This window comes from Tamandua tetradactyla, chromosome 9 (assembly GCF_023851605.1).
Source record: "Tamandua tetradactyla isolate mTamTet1 chromosome 9, mTamTet1.pri, whole genome shotgun sequence".
Lineage (NCBI taxonomy): Eukaryota > Metazoa > Chordata > Mammalia > Pilosa > Myrmecophagidae > Tamandua > Tamandua tetradactyla.
The window spans coordinates 34,015,575-34,029,095 of record NC_135335.1 but is presented as its reverse complement, the minus strand read 5'-3'; positions in this window follow the sequence as shown (position 1 = coordinate 34,029,095).

Below are 13,521 nucleotides of genomic sequence, written 5' to 3'. Positions count from 1 at the left end.
CCAATGCCAGGTTCTACTCTGAGTCTCCCCTTCTGCTTCTCATTTGGTATAAGCTTCGCCTGACCAGGAAGTACTTGATCTGGGCTGGACCCCAGAAGCGTGTCCAATATCCATGGATCCCTTCGAACGAGTTTCTGGGCCCAGGGTTCATTTACAGATCCACTGCCAAGCTCGTACGGCAGGAATCCCAGGCTACCTCCTGGAAGGCAAAGGCCAAGTTGGCAGCATCACCCAAGGCCGAAGACTTTACTCTCAGCCAATGGCCAGTGGGGAATGTGTCCAGCCAGGCCTTGCATTTCACTCTCTGCACTCCCAGCTAAGAGCAGCCTAATGTCCAGGCTGAAATGTGAGGCTGCAACCTCCCTCTCCTTTGCATCCATACTCACTTACCTCTTGGATCACCCCATCCCCAAAACGCCAATTAACATCTGTCCATCTCTCTCTCTCTCTCACTCACCACACTCCAGCCAAGCTCTTTCTTGCCTCAGGTCCTCCGTGCATATTGTTCCCTCCGCCTGGAATGCTGTTCCCCCTCACCCCGGTGGCTTGAATGACACCGACTGGCCCATCAGGCCTCAGCCTTGGTGTCACCTGCTCCGCAGCCTTGCCTGGGCTCCCTCTTTGTTCGCAGAGCTCTGCATTTTCATTTCACAAAAGTCTCAGCACAATGACTCTTTATATACAGTTATCTGTTGGCTTATGTTTCCATCTTCCCCATGAGATGGTAAGTTCCATGGGGCAAGGTCACCATTGTTTCCTCATCCATAGCTTAGGCCTTGGCACAGAACTTGCTCCAAAAAAGAGTGCTGGTTGATAAATGAAAAGAAGACCTGAGCTATAAGTAGGGGTGAAGGGAAGAGATTCAAAGGAAAGCCAGGAGCCCCGAGTGAGAAGGGGGAGTCTGGGAGAAGACGAGAAGAGGTGTTAGTGACTATCCTATATGGAGACAATGGGATCAGGCCACGGAGATTTTTCTTGTTCTCAGCTCTGTGTTTTTCTGTTGAGTCCCCTGTTGCCTCCCAATGAAATCTTCCAGCCATCAGATGTCCACACAGGGGCCGTTTGTTTGTCTTTGATCTTGTTTATGAAGCAAGGTTTGGGGAAAACATTTCTTGTTCAAATAGATGATTAAAACCTTGCAGGAGAATTCTGTGTCCTCGGCATGGGAGGACTCTAAACTCCCCACCCGAAAGGTCTCTTCTGAAGGACATTTCAATCCGTCCCAGGATCGGTGGGGTGGCTTACTTATTGACTGCATTAAACGCATCCTCTGGCTATTAAAACTGGTGCCAGGAGTCCTTGGTCACACTCCCAGGCCGAGACTAGTCTGTCCCTGGAGGGAAGAGCTCAAAGGATTACGGCTTCTCTCTCTCCACATTGTAGATATTCTGGTTGAACATGAATATTCTTCTCCAAAGGATTTTCATTCAAGAGCATCTATTTGTTTTTTTTTCTTTTCAACTATTTCATTCATGTCTGGTATTTATGCATCATTATGGTAGGCTCTAGGATACAGCAGTGAAGCAAGTCAAACACAGCTCCTGCCCTTCTGGAGCTCCTGGTCTGGTGAAGGAGACAGATGTCAATCAAATCATCACTCATATACTACATATGCATTATGGACATGGTTCCCCCCATGAGAAGGTTTTTAGGTGATCAGGGTCGCCTGGTTTAGATTAAGGACTCAGGGTAAGCTTCCCTAAAGGGATCACATCTGAGCTACAGAGAGCTAAAGGATGAGCATAAGTGATATAAGAAGAGAGGTGTTCTAGTTTGCTAGCTGCCAGAATGAAATATACCAGAAACAGAATGGCTTTTAAAAAGGGGAATTTAATAAATTGCCAGTTTACAGTTCTAAGGCTGAGAAAATGTCCCAATTAAAACAAGTCTATAGAAATGTCCAATCAAAGGCATCCAGGGAAAGATACCTTGGTTCAAGAAGGCCGATGAAGTTCAGAGTTTCTCTCTCAAGTGAGCAGGTACATGGCGAATACAGTCAGGGTTCCTCTCTCAACTGGAAGGGCGCATGGCAAACACAGCGTCATCTGCTAGCTTTCTCTTCTGGCTTCCGGTTTCATGAAGCTCACCGGGAGGCATTTTCCTTCTTCATCACCAAAGTTCGCTGGCTGGTGGACTCTCTGCCTCGTGGTGCTGCAGCATTCTCCACTCTCTCTGAATCTCTCATTCTCCAAAATGTTTCCTCTTTTATAGGACTCCAATAAACCAATCAAGACCCACCCAAATGGGTGGAGGCATGTCATCACCTAATCCAGTTTAACAACCATTCTTGATTAAATCACATCTCCAGGGAGATGATCTGATCACAGTTTCAAACATACAGTATTGAATAGGGATTATTCTGCTTTTATGAAATGGGATTTAGATTAAAACATGGCTTTTCTAGGGGCCATACTTCCTTTCAAAGCAGCACAGGAAGGATGGCAAGAAAATCATGTGGGCAAAGGCCCTAAGCGAAGACAAACCATTTTTCCCTTAGAATGAATGAAGAGAAGAGGAATGAAGAGAAGAGAACGCTGGGGTAGATGGATCAGAGTGAGAATAGGGGAGAGCAGAAGGCGGGTCCTGTGGATCCTGGTGAAGAGTCTGGAGTTTGTTCTCAGGGCCATGGGGAGCCATGGAAGGATATAGGCAGGAGGTTGACATCACTGTTCTCCAGCACCACTGCACCAGACCTCGCTCCTCTCCTGCCTGCTCACTGCAGGATATTTCTAAAATAGTCCTTATCCCACCCCTCTAGCCTTAGAACCTGTCAATGAATCTTCACCTTGGACATGAAGTCAAATCTCCTCACTAGAGGCTGAAGGTCTTTATCAATGAGCCCAAGCTGGGGTTTGCTTTCTATTTGATTCTTTAGGAAAATCCTCCCAGCTCTACATGATCCTGGGGGCTGGGGTTGCATATCACAATGTCCAGGCCACAGAGATGGACACACAATCCTGGCTGGTCCAATCTATGTCCTTCCCAGGACTTTTTGTGCTGGACATAGTGGCATGACTGTCTCTCCTGCCACTTGGGTCATGCTCTGGACAGATACCAGGTTGGAGCTGCTTGCAGACTTCTTTCCAGTTTCAAGGAGGAAACTGCCTGCTAAAGAAAAGAGTGTGAGCAACTCAGAGGTGAACAGAGCTGAGAGACAGAAAGAAAGAGACCTGATGTAATTGTGGAAGTCCCTGGATCCAGCCATTCCTGATGCCACAGCACCTGGATCTTCTGACGTCTAGGGCCCACCCCCTCCTCTCCATTTCCACGGTTACCACCTCTCCCTCCCACATCATTTCTTGCCCGCATGACCATTGCAGTCTCTGAACTACCCTCTGCTTTTATTTCACCTCTCTCCCTAGCACTCAACTCAGAGTCTGGCACACAATAGAGCCTTCATAAACATTTGTTGATTGCAGGGCCACATTATTACTTTTGTCATATTTTTCTTCCTGGTTTTAACAGAAATTAACACATTGTCCTAGGCCCTAGGCACTGTGCCTACTGTGCTGGAGGCATAAATCCACCATGGCTGAATGAATGAATGAGTGAAGGTGTGAATGAATGCTTTCAGTTTAATCCTAAATCTCTGGTCATGCTACTCCCCTGTTCAATACCCTGTCCCAATGGGGAATCCAAGTTTCAGAGTCTGGCCTTCTAGGACGATGCCCTGATCTCCTAAGACCCAACTGCACCAATTTCCCACCACTCAGTGTCCTCTTTGTCCTCAGTGCGGGCCTCCTCACAGGCCCGGAGCACCCCTGCACCCCATCACCTGGGAGTGGCCACTACTGCCCTTGCTTTGCCCGGCACATCTCTCTTCCCACACAGTGTCACCTAAGACCCCACTGCTGACACCCTGGGCCAAGTCATGGATTCCTTCTCTTCCCTAGACAAGATTTTGCAAATAAGACTACAAGACACTCAGTTAAATTTGAATTTCAGATCAGCAATGAACTTGTTTTACCATAAGCATGTCCCAAAGACGGTGTGGGACATTTTACCTGCAACCCTAGCCTGGATGAGCATATGATGTCAGAGCACCTGGAGCAGACTTGACACCACAAGGGCTTTACCCAGTTAGTTCCCCAGAATCTTTTTTTTATAGTATATTTGTGCTCCGACTCCAGCTTCTGTGTGTTTTGCTTTGCTCTCAAGCTCCTGGAGCCGCAGCTAGAGCAGACAGAAGTGCTGGGGTCTACTCCGACTTCCAATACCTGTGCCCAGGTGACCCTTAGCCAACAGCTTGCTCCTGGTTTAAAAGTTGGAAGCCCAGCTCCCTTACCTGCAGCAGGACAAGCTCTGGACAACCCTGCTGGGTCAGGCTGGTGCCACCTTCTGCGAGACTTTGCCTGTGATAACACCCATCCCTGCCCCTTCCTGGTCCTAGTTCCCTCTCTCACTTTCCTGGAGCATCCTGCATGACTGAGAAACCCACGCTGTTCTCTTGTGCAGTAATATAGCACCGTGTGTTTACTTTTTCTCCTTTCCTGCTTCACTTTCCATTTTTCCTCATTCTGTACCCCTCACCCCACCTCCAGTGGAACATTAGTACCCAACTTCTGCCTCCAGCTATGAAGTCCAGGAAACCCAGCCTAATATAAACAGAAGAAATTAAGTTGTCAATTCTCAACCACTCAAAAAGTCTAGCATTGGCTGCATCTCATGTTGGCAAGGGTATGGAGTAACTGGAACCCTCACATACTGTTGGGGGGATTGTAAAATGGAACAGCTACTTTAGAAAACAGAGTGACAGCTTCTTAAACAGGTAAACCTACCCCTACCATATGATCCGATCATTCCACTCCTACATATTTATCCAAGAGAAACAAAAACATACGTCCACACAAAGACCTGAACATGAGTGCTTATAAGAGCTTTATTTATTCATAATAGCCGAATACCAAAAGCAGCTCAAATGTCTCTCAGCGGGTGAATGTATAGACAAATCGTGGTTTTTGTACAATGGGATTCTACTCAGCAGTAGAGATGAGTGAACTATAGATACACACAGCATGGATGAATCTCAAAATAATTATGCTGAATGAATGAAACCACACTAAGAAAGAAGATATACTATTTGACTCCATTTACACAAATTCTGGAACATGCAAACTACTCTACAGCAAAAGAAAGCATGTCATGGATTGCCTAGGGAAAGGGGCAAAGCTAGAATTAGATTACAGAGGGTCCAGGGGAAACTTTGGAAGTGATGGAAATGTTGGTAATCTTGATTGTGGTGATGATTTCCTGGCAGGACCTTAGTAAAGAGGTAAAAAAAAAAAAAACAGAGAAAAAGAAAAATCACCAGTTTCGTAAGCGAATGATACCAAATATTTAGGGACACGCTAACTTCAGTGCTAAAATGCCATTTCAGGGCATGGAGAAAGGAGGAAAATTTTCCAATTCTTTTTATGAAACCAGCATAACTCTGACACCCCAAACCTGGCAAAAATGGGACATTATTGACAAGAATGCTACTCTGTGCACACCTGTGGAGGTATCATTCACTTCGTAAATCAGCTACACTGCACTTGCAGGACCTGGTTTCCAGATTTTTCCTACGTCTTTAGTTTTTAGAAGTTTAATTACAGTGGATTGCTTTGGGTTTATCCTGTTTGGGGATGTGCTGGTTTGAAAGGATATATGTACCCTAGAAAAGCCACGTTTTAATCTTAATCCCATTTTGTAAAGGCAGCTGTTTCTTCTAATCCCTATTCAGCATTGCATGTTTGAAACTGTAATTAGATCATCTCCCTGGAGATGTGATTTAATCTGAGTGGTTGTTAAACTGGATTAGCTGGAGGCATGTCTCCGTCCATGTGGGTGGGTCTTGATTAGTTTCTGAAGTCCTGTAAAAGAGGAAAATTTTGGAGAATGAGAGAGATTCAGAGAGAGCTGAGCAGAACGACATGGCCACGAGAAGCAGAGTCCACCAGCCAGTGACCTTTGGAGATGAAGAAGGAAAACTCCTCCTGGGGAGCTTCATGAAACAGGAAGCCAGGAGAAGAAGCTAGCAGATGACGCCGTGTTCGCCATGTGCCTTTCCAGATGAGAGAGAAGCCCTAACTGTGTTCACCATGCACCCTTCCACTTGAGAGAGAAACCCTGAACTTCATCGGCCTTCTTGAACCAAGGTATCTTTCCCTGGATGCCTTTGATTGGACATTTCTATAGACTTGTTTTAATTGGGACATTTTCTTGGCCTTAGAACTGTAAACTAGCAACTCATTAAATTCCCCTTTTTAAAAGCCATTCTGTTTCTGGTATATTGCATTCCGGCAGCTAGCAAACTAGAACAGGGGAAATCAGCAGCCATGGAAGATGTCACAGCAAGAGGGAAGAGTAGACCCACTGGCCCCTAAGACCGGTGAGAGGGATTTTCACAGGCAAGACCCAGGAGAGGAAGGGGCCTGAGGAACCTGAGCAGGCCTCCCTGCCGGTCTCTCTCTGCAAGTCTCACCTCCACCCTGACCCATCCCTGCTCCCAAAGCCCACCTTGGTTTGTACTGTCATCATGTCTGGCCTTTTCTTTGAAAACCTCTGATGATCTCTGAGTCTTTCCTGCCTGAAATCCATTCTTTCATTTTGTTCAGAAATCTGATGTTATCAGTAGACATGACTTTCTCTTCGCAGCAGCTGCTCCCCCATGGGCAAGGCAGACCTCGGGGCTGCACTCCCGGCGCAGCAGCCTCCTTCCGCCCACACTCGGATGCTCCCACCGCGCTTACGGACCCGCGGTGGCCAAAGGTGCTGCTTCCGCGTCCCTGCAACGCCATCCCTTCCACCTGGGGCGGCCTCACCTCCTTCCTCAGGGGCGAACTCTCCACCCTCCTGTCTCGGCTTCCGGCGTATGACCTGTGTTCCTCACACTCTGCGCAGGAGCTGGACCCAGGCAGATGCCACTAAAATTTTGTAGCATGGAGCAAAATCAGCAGAGGAGCAGTGCTGGTGCGGGCAGGCAGGGCTGGCGTTGCGGATACGTGGTCCCACGTTTAGCAAAAGCCCCTGCTTGCCGTAATGCTCTGCTTTCTCGGTCTTGAAATTCTTAATGATTTTTTTAACAAAAAAATGTTTGGGTTTTTTTTTTCTTTTCACATCTTCATTTTGCACTGAAATCTGCAAGTTATGTAGGCAGTCTTGAACGTGGTTAGGCCGAGAATCTGCATGTTTGAATCTCGGCTCTGTACTTTTTTTTAAAAGGAATTATTGGATCAAGTGGTACACAAGTTTATAAATGCTGGGATTCGATCTTTTTGTTGTTGTTTCATTTTTTAATACTACCTATTATACACCTATTATACACGCTTATGGTTTAACAGAAAACAAAGCTTCACACTCTGCAAAGAGGGAGTAAGGTAGCCCTCCTGGCACGGGGAACTCAGCACTTGTGTGAGTAAACGACACATAAACAAATGATTATGATTCGGTGAATAGAAATCTATGCCAAATGCCAAGGGAGCCTGGACAGGGGTGAGCAAATGCCTATGCAGCTGAGGAAATGTGGTTTTCTTTCCAGAGGAGGCTTGAAGTAAAGGCAGAAGATACAAAGAATTGTTCATAAACATAGAGGAAAACAAGTTAAATAACCTAAATGCCCAATAGAAGGGGATTGGGTAAATAAATTCTAAATTAGATAATGAATTGTTACATAGCCATTAAAATTTCAAGGTGAGAATAGTAAATTAAAGTACTTGAAACTGTTGAGCTGTGTTCCAGTAGCTTTGATTCTTGAAGACGAGTGTATAACTTTATAGCTTTTACAATGTGACTGTGTGATTGTGAAAACCTTGTGACTAAGGCTACTTTTATCCAGAGTATAGAGAGATGAGTAAAAAAAAAAAAAAAGGACAATAAATAAATAATAGGGGACAATAAAGAGGGTAAAAAAATTGGATAGATTGCAATACTATTGGTCAATGAGAGGGAGGGTTAAAGAGAATGGGATGTATGTGTTTTTCTTTTCTCCTTTTATTTCTTTTTCTGGAGTGATGCAAATGTTCTAAAATGACCATGGTAAAGAATGTATAATAACTATGTGATGATATTGTGAGTCATTGATTGTATGCTTTAGATGGTCTGTATAATGTATGAAGATATCTCAGTTAAAATATTTTTTAAAACAACGAAGTAGTATGTTAACCTAGAGAGGCCAGCCTTTCCAGAACATCAGTTAGTTCCGTCTCCCTACCTCTTGTTATTGACAGCCATTCCAACATGAAAAAGTTAGAATGGCCATAGCCCAAATACCACTAAAGAGTAGGAGAAATATCAAAGGTGATGGTGGGGTTGTACAGAGAAGATAGGGTCTAACAAATGAGTACAACTGCCGAACCATTATATTGCTGTTTCTTCTAGTCTCCACTATCGTAGAGCAACTAGAAGTAAAAAAACCTAAAATTGTGGAATTGTAACCCATATCAAACCCTGAAGTGTGGTCTACAACTAATTGCTGTGCTGCGTGTTGAAATTTATTGCTTTTTTGTACATGTTATTTTTCACAAAAAAAAAAAGAAAAAAAGGTGATCATTAAATATATAAATATATATATTTCTAGCCTCCAGTGTTCTGGAGCACTGAGATAATGGTATGGTAGCCCATGACAAACTTTTGGATCTGTCCTGTAACTACTTGTTGAAGAGTGCTTTGAAAATTATTGGTTTTTTCCTTTCTTTGCTTTGTATATATGCTATATTATACAATAAAAAAGTTTAAAAATAAAGAGCACCAAGCAAATGAAAATTACTCTTTTTTTCTGTAGTCTACATTGTGTCCCTGTCAGCAAACTGTGTTCATCTCTCTCCACATTCAGGAGACCCCTTGGTACAGACAGTACCCACTTACCCTGCCCTTCCAGGGTCACAGTGCAGCTGCTGCACCCTTGTGTAATGTGGGCACAGTTCTCCCTAGCTCAGACAGGAACAACATGTCTTGGGAAAACTCGAAGCAGAAGAAGCCAGCTACCAGGAAACAGCCAGCTACCAGGAAACAGCCAGCTACCAGGAAACAGCAACCTGGAAACTCAATACTTCAGAAACCATGCCAGCAATGGGTGCTTGGGAGCCTAGATTTCCACATTTGTGAGGCTCTAACATGGTACCACAGCACCCAAACTGGAGTGGAGTCAGAGAAGCTCAAGTGTGGAGCTAGAGAGTCTTTGATCCCTGCTGCCTGGTAAAGAACCCTGCTCTTCGTGGGAACACGGACCTATACCCCCACCCAGCAGAAACGAGGCACCTGTCCCCCTTTACCAAAGGAGTCAGAGGAGGTCCAGTAGGAGTCACGACTTACAACATCACCCAAGAATATTGATGCCACACCCACCACCCATCAGTGGAGACCATGTGGAGAACCAGAATTCCTATCCCCACCCAGGAGGTCTCTCTCAGATCACAACAGAGACCATCAGGGAACCTGGCCATCTACCTCCACCTGGAAGTATTGAGGTGGTACACTCTTCACCTAAAGAGTGGTGTTGAAGAACATCAGCTAAAACAAAAGGTTTGGATAAGATCCAAAGTCTCAGAACATACTATGAAAATGTCCAGGTCTCCATTGAAATAGACTCATCATATCAAGAAGCAGGAAGATCTCAAACTGAATGAAAAAGGCAATCAGTAGATGCCAATACCAAGATGACAGAGATGTTAGAATTGTATGACAAAGATCTTTAAAGAAGTCATCATAAAAATGTTCCAATAAGCAATTATGAATATGCTTGAAACAAATAAAAAAAAATAGAAGGCCTCAGCAAAGAAAAACAGGATATAAAGAACTGAGTACAAATTTTAGAAGTGACAAACAATAACCTAAATAAATTTTAGAAGTGAAAAACACAATAAGCTAAATTAAAAGTTTAGATAATGAGCAGAATGGAAGAGACAGAGGAAAAAATCAATGAACTAGAAGATAGAACAATAGAAATTACCCATACTGAATAACAGAGGGAAAATTGACAGAGAACAGAATGAACAGAGAGAGCCTCAGATACCTATAGGAGTATAACAAAACTTCTAACATTTGTTTCCTTGTCCCAGAAGGAGAGTAGAAAGAGGGTGGGCTGAAAAAAGTAATAAAAAAATAATGGCTGAAAACTTCCCAAATATGTCAAGAGACATAAATGTATAGATTCGAGAAGCTAAGAAAACCCTATCAGGATAAACCCAAAGAAATCAACACCAAGATACATTATAATTAGACTTCTGAAAATCAAAGACAGAAAAATTCTTTAATGCAGCCAGAGGGAAACTACAATTACCTACAGAAGGAAAAGAATTCAAGTATGAGCGGATTTCTCATTAGAAACTATGGCGTTCAGAAGGAAGTGGCATAATATTTCTCAAGTATCGAAGGAAAATAACTGCCAACCTAAAATCCTCATTAGAAATATTCTTTAGAAGGTGGGCGATGGTGGTGCAGTTGCAGAGTTCTTGTCTGTCATGCCTGAGACCCAGGTTCGATTCCTGGTGCCTGCCCATGCAAAAAAATAGAGAGAAAACATTCTTTAGAAATGGAGGAAAAATCAAGACACTTTCAGATGAAGGAAAACTAAGAGAATTTTTCACTGGCACACCTACCCTGAAAGACTGGTGTATTAGTTAGGGTTCTCTAGAGATACAGAATCAAAAGTTACCACTCGCAAATATAAAATTTATAAAAGTGTCTCATGTGACCACAGGAACGCAGAGTCCAAAATCCACAGGGCAGGCTGTGAAGCCGATGATTCCTATGGAGGGTCTGGACCAACTCCACAGGAGAGTCTTGCTGGCTGAAGCAGGAAGAGAACCTGTCTCTTCTGAATCCTCCTTAAAAGGCTTCCGGTGATTAGATTAAGCATCACTCATTGCAGAAGACACTCTCCTTGGCTGATTACAAATGGAATCAGCTGTGGATGCAGCTGATGTGATCATTATTTAATTCTATGAAATGTCCTCATTGCAACAGACAGGCTAGCAACTTGCCCAACCAGACAAACAGGTACCACCACTTGGCCAATTTGACACATGAACCTGACCATGACAAATGGCTAAAGGAATTTCTCTCAATAGAAAGGAAATGATAAAAGAAAGAAACTTGGAACATCAGGAAGGAAGAAAGAACACAATAAGAAAATATGGGTAAATATGGGTTTTCCTTCTCTTCTTCAGTTTTCTAGATTCTGTTTGATGGTTGAAGTAAAGATTATAACACTGTCTAATGTGGTTCTAAATGTGTGTGAAAAAAATTAATGCAGTTATATTATAAACAAAGCACAGTAAGGAGACACAAAGGAAGCTAAAGTTTTTATATTTCACTTGAATTTGGTAAAATGATAACACGAACAGACTGATAAATTATGTATGTATAATGTAATATCTGGAGAAACCACTAAAAAGGGTGTACAAAGAGATACACTAAAAAACACTACAGATAAATTAAAATGGAATTCTAAAATATGTTCAAGTAACCCATGTGAAGGCAGGAAAAAGAAAACAAATAAATGAGAAACAAAGAATAAACAGAAAACAAAAAATAAAATGGCAGCCTTAAGCTTTAGCATTTCAATATTTACATTAAATAGAAATGTTCTAACTATACCAATAAATAGACAGATATTGGCAGAGTGGATTAAAAGAAACATCACCCAACTCTATGCTATCAACAGGAATATCACCTCAAATATGATATACATTGGTTGAAAATAAAGAATGAGAAAAGATTTATCAAGCAAATATTAATTTTAAAAAAACAGGAGTAGCTATATTAATATTGGATAAAGTAGACCTCAGAAAAAGGAAACAAAAGCATTATATAATGATAAAACAGTCAAACCGCCAATATGACTTAGCAATCCTGAATATGTATGTACCAAACAACAAAGTTGAAAAATATGTGAAGCAAAAACTGATAGAAACTGAGTGGAGAAATAAAATCCACACTTATATTGGAAAATTCAACACCACTCTTTCACCAATTGATGGAACAACTAGACAGAATATCATCAGATATAGAGGAATGCAACAATATCACCAAACTGAGAAGATCTAATTGTCACTACTAGAAGACTTCAACAACAATAGAATGCACATTATTTTCAAATGCCCATGGAACATATACCAAGATATACCATATGTTGGGCCTTTATAACAAACCTTAACAAATTTGAAAGATTTGAAATCATACATAGTGTCTTCTTTGGTCACAATGGAATCAAACTACAAATCAATAACAGGACATGCTCAAACACTTGGGAACTACAAAACACTGTCCTAAATATTCTGCAGGACAAAGATGTTGCCTAAAAGGGAATGAAATATCTGTGGAACTGAATGAACATTTAAACAATATACCAAAATTTGTGGGGCACAGCTAAGGTAGTGTTGAGAGGAAAATTTATAGTATTAAAAGCATACATTAGAAAAAAGGAAAAGTCTTAAATCAACCATCTAAACCCCTCTTCAAGAACCTAGAAAAAGAAGGAAAATAATCCAAAGAAAAAAGGAAATAATAAAAATAAGAGCAGAAATTAATGAAATTAAAACCAGAGAAAACCAATGATTTGGTTCTTTGAACAAGATTAATAAAAGTGACAAAACTCTAGAAAGACTGACAGAGAGAAAGAGAGAGAGAGAGAGCACACAAACTATTAACATCAGAAATGAGAAAGGGATACCACTACAGGCCCTGCAGACATCAAGAAGATAAGGGAATAGCATGAAAAACACTATACACATAAATTTTACAAGTTAGATAAAATGGACCAATTTCTCAAAAAATTCTTCCACAATTTACCCTATATGAAATAGGTCATTTGAATAGCCCTATAACTAGTAATGAAATTATTATTATTAAAAAAAAAAAAACTCAATAAAGAAATCTCCAGGCTGGGATGGCTTCATTGAAGCATGCTACCAAATATTCAAAGAAGAATCAACACTGTGGTAGTTAGATTCAGGTGTCAACTTGGCTAGGTGAAGGTGCCTAATTCTGTTGCTGTGGACATGAGCCAATGGTACATGAACCTCAGTTGAAAGTTAGCTGCCTTTCCTCTGAAGAACTATACCTTAACTAAATAAATCCCCTTTTATTGAAAGCCAATCTGTCTCTGGTGTGTTGCATTCCAGCAGCTAGCAGTCTAGAACTAACACCAATTCTACATAATCTCTTCCAGAAAATAAAAAGGTAGTGTATCTATCAGGGTGCAATCAGAAGAGCAGAATCGGCAGGAGATATATGTTAAGGGATTTATTTCAAGGAATTGGTTTAAGTAACTGTTCTAGTCTGCTAGCTGCTGGAATGCAATATACCAGAAACGGAATGGCTTTCAAAAGGGGGAATTTAATGAGTTGCTAGTTTACAGTTCTAAAGCCAAGAAAATGTCCCAATTAAAACAAGTCTATAGAAATGTTCAATCTAAGGCTTCCATCCAGGGAAAGGTACTTTGGTTCAAGAAGGCTGATGAAGTTCAGGGCTTCTCTCTCAAGTGAGAAGGCACATGGAGAACACAGTCAGGGCTTCTCTCTTGGCTGGAAGGGCACATGG